Source organism: Callithrix jacchus, chromosome 14 (genome assembly GCF_049354715.1).
Source record: "Callithrix jacchus isolate 240 chromosome 14, calJac240_pri, whole genome shotgun sequence".
Lineage (NCBI taxonomy): Eukaryota > Metazoa > Chordata > Mammalia > Primates > Cebidae > Callithrix > Callithrix jacchus.
In genome coordinates, this window is record NC_133515.1 from 48480674 (window position 1) to 48495457 (window position 14784).

General features: G+C 45.8%; 1 long non-coding RNA gene across 3 annotated transcripts in view; it reads right to left on the minus strand.

Moving 5' to 3' along the window:
• LOC144579280 (uncharacterized) overlaps positions 1 to 13242 on the minus strand; it is a 53676-nt gene extending 40434 nt beyond the window's left edge. For 2 of the 3 annotated variants that reach the window (XR_013526544.1, XR_013526543.1), the window contains exons 1-2: positions 12678 to 12758; positions 12253 to 12377 (exon numbers count right to left, since the gene is read on the minus strand). This is a non-coding gene — a long non-coding RNA (uncharacterized LOC144579280). Of the gene's footprint in view, positions 1 to 12252; positions 12378 to 12677; positions 12759 to 13107 lie in introns of those variants that run through there. The other variant, XR_013526545.1, reaches the window with a different exon arrangement.
• Positions 13243 to 14784: the final 1542 nt, after the last annotated feature.

The window sequence follows — 14784 nt, forward strand, 5'->3', positions numbered from 1 at the left end:
GCATTGTGGCTCATGCCTGTAATCCCAGCAATTTGGGAGGCTGAGGGAGGTGGATTACAAGGTCAGGAGATCGAGACCATCCTGGCCAACATGGTGAAACCCCGTCTCTAATAAAAATACAAAAATTAGCCGGGTGTGGTGGCACATGCCTATAATCCCAGCTACTCGGGGGGCTGAGGCAGGAAAATTATTTGAACCAGGAAGTCGGAGGTTGCAGTGAGCTGAGATGACACCACTGCACTCCCGTCTGGCAATAGAGGGAGACTCCATATCAAAAAAAAAAAAAAAAAAGGAAGAAGAAGAATCATATCAAAATGGATTAAATACTTAAATCTAAGACCTCAAACTATGAAACTTCTACAAGAAAATATTGTGGAAACTCTCCAGGACATTGGTCTGGGCAAACATTTCTTGAGTAATATCCTTCAAGCACAGGTAACAAAACAAAAATGGACAAATGGGATCACATCAAGTCAAAAAGCTCCTGCACAGCAAAGAAAACAATCAACAAAGTGAAGAGACAACCCACAGAATGGAAGAAAATATTTGCAAACTACCCATCAAACAAGGAATTAATAACCAGAATATATAAGGAACTCAAACAATGCTATAGGAAAAAAATCTAATAATACAATTCAAAAATCGGCAAAATATTTGAATAAACATTTCTCAGAAGCAGATATACAAAGGCCAGGCACAGTGGCTCATGCCTGTAATCCCAGCACTTTGGGAGGCCGAGGTGGGTGGATCATGAGGTCAGGAGTCCAAGACCAGCCTGGCCAGGATGGTGAAACCCCGTCTCTACTAAAAAATACAAAAGTTAGCCAGGCATGGTGGCACACACCTGTAATTCCAGATACTTGGGAGGCTGAGGTAGAGACTGCTTGAACTCAGGAGGCAGAGGTTGGAGTGAGCCAAGATTGTGCCACTACAATCCAGTCTGGACACAGAGCAAGACTCTCTCTCAAAAAAAGAAAAAAGAAGAAGACATACAAATAGCAAACAGGCATATGAAAAGTTCTCAACATCACTGATCATCAGAGAAATGCAAATCAAAACTACAATGAGATTTCATCTTACCCCCAGTTAAAAACAGCTTGTAACCAAAAGACAGGCAATAACAAATGCTGGTGATTATGTGAAACAAACCCGTATACACTGTTGATGAGAATGCAGATTAGTATAGCCACTATGGAGGACAGTTTGGAGGTATCTCAAGAAACTAAAAATATAACTACCAAATGACCCAGCAATCCCACTGCTAGGTATGTACCCCAAAGAAAGGAAATTAATATATTAAAGAGATATCTGCACTCCCATATTTGTTGAAGCACTGTTCACAAAAGCCAAGATTTGGGAGCAACCTACATGTCCATTAACAGGAATAGACGAAGAAAATATCGTACATATAAATAAGCAATGGAGTGCTACTCAGCCACAGAAGAAAATAAGCTCCTGTTATTTGCAACAACATGGATGGAAGTGAAAACCATTAAGTGAAATAAGCCAGGCACAAAAAGATAAACATGTCTTCACTTATTTGTGGGATCCTAAAATCAAAACAATTGAACTAATGGAGATAGAGAGTAGACGGATGGTTACCCAAGGCTGGGAAGGATAGTAGGGGGTAGTGGGGGGGAGATGCAGATAGTTAATGGGTACAAAAAAATAGTTATAAAGAATGAATAAGATCTACAATTTGATAACACAACAGGTTGACTATACTCAATAATATTTTAATCGTACATTTTAAAATGACTTTAAAAAGTATAATTGGATTGTTTATAACATGAAAGATACACGTTTGAGGGGATGAATACCCCACCTTCCATGTGATTATCGTGCATTACATATCTGTATCCAAATACCTCATGTATACCATAAATACATGCACCTACTATGTACCCACAAAAATTAAAAATTACAAAAAAAAATTTTTTTTTGAGATGAAGTTTCACTCTTGTTGCCCAGTCTGAAGTGCAATGGCATGATCTCAGCTCATTGCAACCTCCACCTCCTGGGTTCAGTGATTTTCCTGCTTCAGCTTCCTGAGTAGCTAGGATTACAGGCATGTACCACCATGCCCGGCTAATTATTTTATCTTTTTTCAGTAGAGATGGGCTTTCACCATGTTGGTCAGGCTGGTCTCAAACTCCTGACCTGGCGTGGTCCACCCGTCTTGGCCTCCCAAAGTGCTGGGATTACCCAAAGTGAGCCACCTCTCCCAGCCTGAAAAATTTTTCTTTTAATATAAAAATAACATGGCATGGCACGGCACAGTGGCTCACACCTGTAATCTCAGCACTTTGGGAGTTCAAGGTGGGTAGAACACTTGAGCCCAAGAGTTCAAGACCAGCATGGACAACATGGCAAAATCCCATCTCTACAAAAAATACAAAAATTAGCTGGGCATGGTGGCACACAACTGTAGTCCCAGCTACTTGAAAGGCTGAGGCAAGAGGATCACTTGACCCTGGGAGGCAGAGGCTGCAGTGGGCCAAGATCAGGCCACTGCGCTCCAGCTTAGGTGACAAAGTGAGACCCTGTCTCAAAAAAGAAAAACCTAGCAGGTTTTTACATGGTGGCTCACACCTGTAATCCCAGTACTTTGGGAGGCCAAGGTGGGCAGATCATGAGGTCAAGAGATCAAGACCATCCTGGCCAACATGGTGAAATCCTGTCTCTACTAAAAATACAAAAATTAGCTGGGTGTGGTGGCGCACCTATAGTCCCAGCTACTCGGGAGGCTGAGGCAGGAGAATCACTTGAACCTAGGAGGCGGAGGTTGCAGTGAGATCATGCCACTGCACTCCAGCATGGTGACAGAGCAAAACACCATCTTAAAAAAAAAAAAAAAAAAAGGAAAAAAGAAAAACCAAACATTAGCAGGGGTCTTATCTGAGTGGTGAGATTATAGAGATATTATTCTCTCCTCTATACTTTTTTGCACTTTAAATGTTTATACAATGAACAAGGCTCACATTTCTTTTTACTTTTCTTTCTTTTTTTGTTTTGAGATGGAGTCTCATTCTGTCTCCCAGGCTAGAGTGCAGTGGTGCGTTCTTGGCTCACTGCAACCTCGCCTCCTGAGTTCAAGTGATTCTCCCACCTCAGTCTCCCAAGTAGCCAGAGCTATAGGTGCGTGCTACCACACCTGGCTAATTTTTCTACTTTAGTAGAAACAGGGTTTCACTGTGTTAGTCAGGATGGTCTTGATCTCCTGACCTCATGATCCGCCCACCTCAGCTTCCCAAAGTGCTGGGATTACAGGCGTGTGCCACTGCGCCCAGCCTACTTTTTTTTTTTTTAAATTGAGACAGGGTCTTGCTAAGTTGTCCAACTAGTCTCAAACTCCTGGGCTCAAGCAATCTTCCTGCCTCAGCTTCTTGAGTGGCTGGGACTATGCATGTGTGTCACTGCACTTGACTTTCTTTTTTTTTTAATTAAGGATTATTTTATTTTATAATCACAAATAACAATGGAACATATCCATTGAGTTGTACAAAGCAACAATATGTTACAAGCATACAACACATGCTTGTAAGCCATAGGGTAGAGGTTTTTACATTTTTGTAGATTACCCAATGTTAAGTTGTTACACAAAAAAGCACCAAAAAAAACTTTTTTTTTTTTTGAGATGGAGTTTTGCTGTTGTTACCCAGACTGGAGTGCAATGGCACGATCTTGGCTCACTGCAACCTCCGCCTCCTGGGTTCAAGCAAGTCTTCTGCCTCAACCTCCCGAGTAGCTGGGACTACAGGTGCGCACCACCATGCCCAGCTAATTTTTGTATTTTTAGTAGAGACGGGGTTTCACCTTGTTGACCAGGATGGTCTTGATCTCTTGATCTTGTGATCCACCTGCCTCGGCTTCCCAAAGTGCTGGGATTATAGGCGTGAGCTACCGCGCCCGGCCGCACCAAAAATTTCTTTGCCTGCAAATATCAGTAGATGACATCTCAAAGAGATACGTCTAAAAACTGCTGCTTAGTCCTCTTCTGCAAGGTGGCAAACCAAGCCCAGGAACGCTGCTAGAAGACTGAAATTTACTCACAACCCTGCAGAGCAGGGAATGCACACAATGAACGCATGCTGCGTGAATCACTTAGTTTGGCTGAAAGTAACAAGACACAGACTAAAGGTTGCTTAAATAATAAAAGCTTACTACTTCACAAAACATGAAGTCCAGATATAGGTGGTTTCCAAGACTGGTTATCTCAGTTCTCTTGACAATTTCAGGATTCTAGGTCAGCTTTCCTTTGACTTCCACGGCTTTTCCCTCCCAGTAGCTCCTTGCATCACTGCTTCACACAAGAACTTCTAAAGGCAGGAAAGGGTGGGCGGTGGCATTTCTGCTCACTCATCTCTCCTTTCTCAGGGATTCAAATCTTTCCCAAAATGTCTGTTCCTAGCAGACATTTTCCTACATTTTATTGGCCACACTGTGACAGTTCAGCATAAGGAAAAGTACAGGGAAAAAACGACGCTCAGTTAAAGGAAGAAACACAGCCAAACCTAAATCAAGAACTGGCCCAGAAAAGGGGATTACCATTATCATCATTATTGCCCTAGACCAGCAGTGTCCAATAGAATTTAACGTGAGCCACAAAGGGAAGCCTTATGAATATCCTCGAGTCAGTCTCTGGAAACCTAAAAGCAAGTCTTCATTTTCTCCTGTGTGAATGAGTTACAACAATGGTAAGCAACACTGCCTCCCACTAACATAATTAGCAGTGGGTGCCAAAGGTGTATCCAGCATGATTCCAACTAAGCCACCTTGATTATAAAATTTGGACTCTGAGTTCCTGAGTTATGGTTTGGTGTGACTCTGACTATCTGTGTGATCATAATTGAGTCACTTTGCTTTTCTGGGCCCCCCGTTTCCTCATCTTAAAACAGGTAGTTCCTTAATGTCCTTTAGAACTCTAGTACTCCATGGTTTTATGCTATGAAATCAGCTAGAGGCCAGCCATTGTGGCTCACGCCTGTAATCCCAGAACTTTGGGAGGCTGAGGCTGGTGGATCACAAGGTCAGTAGTTCTAGACCAGCTTGATCAACATGTTAAAACCTCGTCTCGCCAGGTGTAGTGGCTCACGCCTGTAATTCAAGCACTTTCGAGGCGAAGGTGGGCGGATCACCTGAGGTCAGGAATTCAAGACCAGCCTAACCAACATGGTGAAACACTGTCTTAAAAAAAAAAAACCTCATCTCTACTAAAAATACAAAAATTAGCTGGGTGTGGTGGGGGTCCACCTGTAATCCCATCTACTCAGGAGGCTGAGGCAGGAGAATTGCTTGAACCCCAGGGAGGCAGAGGTTACAATCAGTGAGCCGAGATTGCACCACTGCATTCTGGCCTGGGCGACAGAGTGAGACTCCGTCTCATAAATAAATAAATAAAAATTAATTAATTTTTAAAAGGCTGGGCGTAGTGGCTCACACCTGTAATCCCAATACTTTGGGAGGCCAAGGTGGGTGGATCACCTGAGGTTGGCAGTTCAAGACAAGCCTGACCAACATGAAGAAACCCCATCTCTGTTAAAAAAAAAAAAAAAATTAGATGGGCGTGATGGCACATGCCTGTAATCCCAGCTACTCAGGAGGCTAAGGTAAGAGAATCGCTTGAACCTGGGAGGCAGAGATTGCAGTGAGCTGAGATGGGGCTATAGCATTCCAGCCTGGGCAACAAAAGTGAAACTCCATCTCAAAAAAAAAAAAAGAAAGAAAGAAATCAGCTGGAGCACCTTCCCAGCCTGTTCTCTGACACCAGCAAGCCCAGGGCCTTGGGCAGGAACACTTGAGAAGTCATTCAGGATACTTTCTCCAATGCCTGGAGCCCAATGTACTTTTAGAGGGAAAGAAGGCGGCAAGTTGTGCTGGCTTGTCTCTCACTCAGTAAGCATCACAGGGCATGCACTATGTGCCACAGGGGCTCAAGATTGAATAAGAGAGAAAAAGATGTAGTCCCTGCCCTCAGTAGCTTACAATCTATCGGGAAGGATATGTAGAAGACAAATTACCAAAAGGTGTGGAGAGGACTGGGACAGAGGAAAGTGTACATGCCTTGCACCTCGCCCAGCTGAGGGGAGATGAGAGAAGACTTCCTGGAGGAAGTGATATCCAAATGAGACCTGAAGAGTACTTGGTGGCCTCTCCTGGCATTGAGAGGAACTGTCTGGCCTAGCAGGCATCTCATCATATACTTTACCTGCTTCTCTTCTTTTCTCTGACTTGCTGTTTTTCTATTCCTTTTTTTTTTTTTTTTTTTTTGAGATGGAGTCTTGCTCTGTTGCCCAGGCTGGAGTACAGTGGCGCAATCTTGGCTCACCACAACCTCCACCTCCCGGGTGGTTGGAGTAACTCTCCTGCCTCAACCTCCTGAGTAGCTGGGATTACAGGTGCATACCACCACACCTGGCTAATTTTTCTATTTTTAGTAGAGATGGGGTTTCACCATGTTGGTCAGGCTGGTCTCTAACTCATTACCTCTTGATCCGCCCACCTCAGCCTCCCAAAGTGCTGGGATTACAGGTGTGAGCCACCGTGCCTGGCTTTTTTTGTTTGTTTTTTTAAGATGGAGTGTTGCTCTGTCGCCAGGATGGAGTGCAGTGGCATGATCTCGGCTCACTGCAACTTCCGCTTCCTGGGTTCAAGTAATTCCCCTGCTTTGGCATCCTGAGTAGCTGGGACTACAGGCATGTGCCACCATGCCTGGCTAATTTTTTTTTTTAATTTTAAATAAAAAAGTTTTTTTTTTTTTTTTTTCTTTTAAAGATGGGCTTTCACTATGATGGCCAGGCTGGTCTTGAACTTCAGACTTCAGGTGATCCACCCACCTTGGCCTCCCAAAGTGCTAGGATTATAGGCATGAACCACCGCGCCCAGCCTTTTTTTTTTTTGTATTTTAGTAGAGACAGGGTTTCACCATATTGGCCTGGATGGTCTTGATCTCCTAACCTAGTGATCTGCCCTCCTCAGCCTCTCAGAATGCTGGGATTACAGGTGTGAGCCATCATGCCCAGCCTTCTATTCCTTTTTCTAATGCATTCGCCCCAGCTATCTATATAGCCTGAAATCTGGTAGATGGACCACAGGGAAACCACTGCAGCAAACTGAAAGTGTCTATCTCAGATCCTTCCACCACCATCATTTCCAGAACCACCATCACCTTTACCGCTATCACCAGTATCATCCTCATCCTTCCCATCACCATCCCCACTGCAATCTCTCAACACCATCATCATCACCACCATCATCACCATGAGTACCACCTCTGTCATCATCAAAAAAGCACACAGGTGAGCCTTGCTTTAACTAATCCCAAAACTATGTATAAAATATGAATTATGTGAACAAATTCAGGAGTGATTATTTGCTTTTCCAAATTATCCAATCTAAAGTAACCTTAAATAGTTAAGCTTCCCTGGTGTTTTTTAAATGTGCTTTGATTTACAAACATTTTAATTGCCCAGATCTCTTCAGGAACATGTCTATTTTAAGATGTAAGGCATAACAGAAAGAGGATTTTCACGCTGACAGAGAAGGGCAAGTATAAGCGTCCATGTGAGGACTCTTCCTTGATTCATTAAGTTAATTGAAAAGAGTTTTACAGCATGCACGAATCTACTAAACATTAAGCAGTTTTAGTTGGCCATAAATCACAGACTGTAAAGGGAGAAGTGGATTTCATCAGTAGTACTCCTATATATAAATAGTATACCTATATAAAAATATACTTACATAAATACATCATACATGTACTTACATAGGTATCATGTTTATATTTTATATTTGTATATATAAGTATACAATACATCATATGTGAGACAAATGTATATTATTACAAATATCCTGGGTAGGCACGGTGGCTCACACTTGTATCCTAACACTTTGAGAGGCCAAGGCAGGAGGTCACGTGAGCTTAGGAGTTCAAGATCAGCCTGGCCAACATAGCAAGACCTCGTCTGTACTAAAAATTAAAAAAATTAACTAGGCATGATGGTGTGCTCCTGTAGCCCCAGCTACTATGGAGGATGAGGTGGGAGGATTGCATGAACCCAGGAGGTGGAGATTGCAGTGAGCTGAAGCAAGACTCCATCTCAAAAAACAAAAACAAAAACAAAAAACAAATATCCTTTTCTAGGTTGTGAAATTTCGGTTAGGGGTTGAAGTAGATTTTTAAGAGGGCTACAAATTCCTCCCATCTTATATGTATATCCCTTGTAATACAACTTTGCCATTCTTCTCTTCAACAAGGAGAGTCTATTTCACTACTCCTTGACTCTGACTCTGGGTTGACTGTGTGACTTCTTTTTCTTTTTTTGAGATGGAGTTTTACTCTTATTGCCCAGGCTGGAGTGCAATGGTGTGATCTCGGCTCACTGCAACCTCTGCCTCCAGGGTTCAAGCGATGCTTCTGCCTCAGCCTCCTCAGTAGCTGAGATTACAGCACCTGCCACCACGCCCAGCTAATTTTTTGTATTTTTAGTAGAGACAGGGTTTCACCATGTTGGCCAGGTTGGTCTTGAACTCCTAACTTCAGGTGATCTGCCCATTTCGGCCTCCCAAAGTGCTGGGATTACAGGTGTGAACCACCATGACTGGCCAACTGTGTGACTTCTTTAATGGGATAATAACAAATGTGACACAAGCAGAGTTTTAACAAGTATGTGCACATTGGGGTTTGTTCTCTCTTGCTGATCTGCCACCACCACCATGTGATGCAGTTCAGGCTGGCCGGCTGGAGGATAACAGATCATGTGGAGCAGAGATGAGCTGGCCCAGCTCAGGCCCTACCAGAGCAATCAGCTTGCCAATCATGACACACATGAGCAAGGCCATCCTAGACCATCCGCTGGCCCAGACCAGAGACTCATGAGAAACAGTAAAATGTCCATCATTTTAAGCCACTACATTTTGTGGTGGTTTGTTATACAGCAAAAACTAACTGATACAATATATTGTATTTTGTTTTCTTCTTTAATATTTATCCATTCCAAAAAGCTTGGGTAAGATGTTTGGTTTACTGAAGTCAGAGTTGCCACAACATATGATGCTTCATTTTCTTCCAGTTCTAAAAGCTCTGATTCTATTATATTATTAAGCTTCCTTTCCCAGCTTTGGTCTTTACAGAAGGGATGGGAAATAAAGGTAGTAAAAATGAGGCATGTTATTAGGAGCGAGAAGGAAGGAGAAGATGTGAAATAAGGTAGTGATGACAGGATGCTGAGACTAAAAAGAGAGGACAGCACAACTCATAAAGTGTTGACTAACTTCCTGGGAGAAGTTTGTTCTAGTAGATCAGAGTCTCTATGAAACTCCCTGGCAAAGACCCCAGATGTCCCTGTGTTAAATTGCAAACATACATTCTAAAATTCCCTTTATGTTCCATTCCTCAGTTCCTCTCAATCTTTTTCACTATCCAAAGTATGGTTTTCTACTTTGGTAGCTAGAATTTTGGGGGCTCCAAGTGACAAAAGCCCAACTCAACCTAGCTCAAGCAAAAAAAAAAAAAAAATTATATATTAGCTTTTACATATTTTTTTTTTTTTTTTTTTTTTTCCGAGACGGAGTTTCACTCTTGTTACTCAGGCTGGAGTGCAATGGTGCAATCTCGGCTCACCGCAACCTCCGCCTCCTGGGTTCAGGCAATTCTCCTGCCTCAGCCTCCTGAGTAGCTGGGATTACAGGCATGCGCCACCATGCCCAGCTAATTTTTTGTATTTTTAGTAGAGACGGGGTTTCATCACGTTGACCAGGATGGTCTTGATCTCTTGACCTCGTGATCTATATGCCTCGGCCTCCCAAAGTGCTGGGATTACAGGCGTGAGCCACCGCGCCCCGCAGCTTTTACAGCTTAAAAGTCCAGAGCATCATCAGGCTTCAGGCAAGGCTGAATCCATTTCCTCAAATGTCTTCAGGGAACTGTCTCCCCATCTCCACCTTCAGGATCTGCTGCACTCCATCTTGTCCTATCTATATCCCTCAGTCCCTGACCTATTATGTGGGCCTCAGACTTGCGTGGTAGCAACTGCCCATTGTGTCTCTCCATCTGGAGTGATCCTGACCTTCCTCCTACTCCCTACCTATTACCCTGACCATGTTAAGGGACCAGAAAACACCCAATTTCCCAAGGAAAAGGGAAAGAACCTTGGAATTTATCCTAGACCTCTTCATGAGCCCCCCATATCTAATAGATCATAAAACCAAGTCATTTCTACCCCATTTGTGTCTTTGGAATTGGTTACGTGTTTCCATGGCCCTTGTCATTGTACTTTGTCATGCACTTGGAAGAGGAATGTTTCTCCCAAACCAGTCTTTGCTCTGCACCTTACAAACCATCCTTCATGCCTAGAATAGCCTACTAAAGTGTGAAACCTGAGTCTAGCATTCCCTGCTCAAATTATTTGGTTATGTAACTTGTAAAACCTGTTCCACAAATTTGGTGATTTGCCCAGTTGATCACTTGAACCCCCTCAGCTCCCCTGGTGGGAGAGAGCCTACTTCTCTTAGTTTGGGTTCCCTAGAAACAGATCCCAAGCTGGAATCAGTATTCATTGTTATTTTAGGAGCCTCACCACTCCCTGCCAGTGGGCTGTGGGTCGGCCCATTCTAATCCACCCTGCCTGGCCTGCCCTGCCCAGCTAGAATACAGTGTTTTGGGGAAGGAGATTGGGGATTGGCCTCCCAAGAGGCCCAGGGCTCCTCATGCAAATTGCTTTTACCCAATGACAAGCTCTACCTGCCTGGGGTCTCAGATGGGGCCTTCACCCCATCACAAAACATCCTTTTATGCCAGGGGTCAAAAGCTCAAATGCCTCCAGGATCCAGAAGCCTGACAAACAGGGCAGCCTCTACTCAGCAACCATCGATGGTTACCCAGATGAAATCTGGCACTCACAGTTGCTAAGTCTTTAATTTTTTTCAGAAGGAGCCAAAAATACTGAGTTTTATGTAAAATATTCCGGTTTTAAGCTGTTAGCTTGATTAAAAAAAAAAAAAACAGAAAAACCAGGCACAACAAAACTTGTCTGGGGCCTTATCTGGCCTAGGAGCTGTCAGTTTGTGAATTTGGTTTGCTGCCCTAATCCCAAAACAATGGATGCCCACTTGCCCCATATTTGCATAACTTTGGGAGCCAATGCTGAGATCTGTGACTAGACAAAGATCAACTGTGAACCGGCCACAAAGGTTCCATGACTTCAAAATAAAGGGTAACCTTCTTCAGCAAGGCCTGTGTGACCTCCCCGGCCTGGCTTCTACCCTTCTCCACCCTTTCCTGAAACCCTTTCCCCCTCCCGCAACATTGTTTCACACCTAGGGCCTCAGTGGTCACCTGGCTCTTTATCCTGGAGATCCTTCCCCTTCCAGTTATCTAAGGGCACTCCCACCGTCCTTCGTGGATCCTTTCCCGGACCCCTGCTTTCTCTTCTGCTTACTCCATTTTTCAGAGTGGTTACCTCGTGGCCTCATGTGTTCTTTACATGCCGTGGCCCCAGCTGACCGAATCCCTGGAGGGCAGAAGCCTGGGTTTCTTCACCTCTGTATCCCTATTGCCTCATAGAGCCCTGGTGCTTTCAACGCAGACTGGAGCAATGGGTATACAATGCAAAAATTACCATGACCTTGACCATTGCCCTTCACATGTCAGAAATCCATTAGTGAAGAACTGGCCATTTTTATGTTAAGAAATTAAACTGATATTTGGCATTTATGAGAAGAAAACTTGCTGAATCCTTTAATTTTTAAAATGACTACCTATTTATGAAAACAGTTGGAAAAAAAATACTGAGTTTTAAAACTCAGCTTTGGACCTCGCTGAAGCTTCCAAGGGGTTCTGGAACTAGAGAATGGCAAAAGTGACCAGCATTCGCTTTTCTCGAGACCCCCAAGGGTCCTCAGAGCTCATCTTAAAGTGGGGGATGAGAGGGGAGGGGGGGTGTGTGCTGCCTCCCTCGGAGGGCAGGAACCAGCTCCTCTGAATGAAACAGCGCTTTCCACAGAGACAGCGGCCTAGGGTGTGGGGCGAGCAAGCCACAGTCTAAAGCCCCTTTGCATAATCCATTCTTAAATTGACTGAGGCTCGTACAGTTGTAAACTGAAACTCCAGAGGCACACCTTGAGTGGTTACATTTTCTCGAAAAGAATGTTTCCCAGCCTGTCAAATGATTTCCTGCTCTCCGGCCCTCCCCAACGCGCGCACACACCCAACTTTTGGTAGCCCGCTGCCTTGACATTGAGCCTCTCTCCTACCTGAAGTGGAGTACCTCAGGGAAGCAGCGAGGCTGGCGTTTCATTCATAATACATGAACTCAGGGGAGGAGGGAGGCGGGGGCAGGGGCTTTTCATTTCTGCTGTTTAAAATCCCGGCATTGCAGCTGAAAGAGAAAACGACCTGGGAGTGAACGGCACTGGGCATGAAGCATTCATTGCACGATAACGGCACAACCGAGCGCGTCAGCTGCCCGCCCGCCGGCTATTTATACCGCGCAGATTATGCAATCGGGTTCCAGCCATTCATGCCCCGACTGGGCCGCCGCACGCCCGGGGCGGGGGGGGCCTCATTCCCGGGCGCCGGGTCAGTTTCTAAGTTTGCATCATCCCCTGCATTACGAGACAGCTTGGGTTTCCATTCCTGCCAGCGGGGCTTGGGGGAGACAGCTGGGCTACAAACTCACTTGGCACACACGATTGCTTGCTTAAACATCATAATAAAGGCTCCAGATCTCCCGAGGCGCGGCCGGGCCGCTCGCAGGGCTGGGCTCGGGGAGACCGGAAGGAACTGATAAACCCAGCGCTAATGACACCCCTCCCTCCCGCGTCGGAAGTGTCCTCGGAGCGCAGGTCATTGAGAAATACCGAAGGGGCTGAGTGGGGGTGAGGCGAGGACAGGCCGGAGCGCAGCTGCGCGCGCCTAGCGGGGCGGGGAGCGGGGGCGCTGCGGCAGCGGGGGGCTTCTGCGGGCCGGGCCGTGGCGAGGCGGCGTGAACCTTCGGGCCCCGTGGAGTCCTCCCTAAATCACCCCCTCCCCGCCCCTGGAAAGGGGTAGGGCGAGTGATTGCTCAGATCCCACCCCGCCCTTGGGGAAGTCTACACTCCCGGCCCTACCGGACCCGGACGGACGAGAGGGGGCGAGAGACGCGAACCGGAGAGCGGATTGCAGAGGAGGCTAAAATGTCCGCTTCTCCTGGCGCCCGAGCCTGGCGGGAGGGGTGGGGGCCGCGGCTGGCTTCCCAGTGAAACAGGACCTGCGGGGCTACTGAGCATGCCCGTCCCTGGCCGCGGAGGGTCGCTCCGGCTCCGCGCTCCGGGCTTTCCGGGCGGCCCGCGGGAAGGGCCCGGGTGGGGGTTCTCCCCCGCCCTAGACTCGGAACTGAGAGGCCTGTAGATGGGGGACCTGCTGGGGGCCCCCGCTGGGTTTGCGTGAAGTTGTGAGCAGATCGATATTACTCTTGAATCTTTACGATCCTACTCTGACTGAACACTATTGATTTGATCCCGTTCAGAACTTCCCACCCCCTCTCCCCCGTTCTGCGGGTTGCGGGGAGAGACAGGGATGTGGGTCCTTAGCTCTTTCAGCAGTGACATTCAATTAAAGCCCTAAATCCGCGATATCCCCTATTGCAGCAACAATGCAATGGACTTTGATAAAACCCTGATGTTCAGATCAACAGACATATCTGAGTTATTCGCCCAATATCCTCATTTATTCTGTGGAGCTACAGGAGCCAGACTTGCCTCAACCACAATAATTGATGGGGAGGACCAAGAGGTGACCTGCTAGTAATGTTTCTATCAAAATGCCCCTTTTGGATGATGAACAAGGCAAAAGAGAACTAGCAGGCTTTATTTAAAGGAACATGAAGGACAGAGTGGAGGCGGGCATTTAGTAAACTAGCTGGCCAGAGAATGGAAAGGGCTACCTGGAATCTACATGTGGTATTCTTAATACAGTGCCTTCACTGTATAGCCCATTTAAGATTCTCAGCCCTATGTTGTGGGTATTATTCCGATACAACAGACACTGAACTCAAGGCTTAGAGGACCTGCCTAAGATAGCCCAACTGGAGTCTGACACCAGGTGATCCCAGTGGGGACTTGGGGACTTCTGGACCTTAGAATGTTTACTATTGTTCCCTGCTGGGCCAGTCGTTCACTGCTATTGGCAGAAAGCTGGCTGAGTGGTGATGACACCAATTTAGCCTGCTCATAGAGCTGGCCTACCTGCAGAAATTAATAATCACCTCACCTGCCACCTTGCCATTTGCATACCTTGAAACTGGAGGGTGGAGTCCAAGAGAGGCCCATAGGGTGGATAATTTTGACATGGGTAAGTGCTTGTGTTCTGGGAAGCTCAGGAATAACAGGATGGGATCTTCCTCAGCACTCCCAGGGAGAAAAGCAACCATGGCCAAAGGTGAGAACTGGGTGGACTCCTTAGCCTTCTAGGGAATTAGAGGACAATGAGATCTTGTCTTTGGTCAGTACTTTGGCCTTGATATTCCTGTTTTATAAGAAAACTCTTTCGGGGTCTCAGGGTTGCTAGGAAAAAACCAGAACCCGTGTGTTCTATCCCGTTTCATGCTCTCCCCACCACCATACATCACCATCGGGAACTCCACTCCATGTCCACAGAGATCATGGCTGTGATAAGCACAAAGCCTTGAGTAAATCACCAGTTTCTCCCTGACTCAAGGTGAAATTCTTTGGAGCACTTGTGACTCCCATATGCATGTAAATTTTAGGAATACTAAATTGAAGCATTTATTTATTTTGTGACGGAAT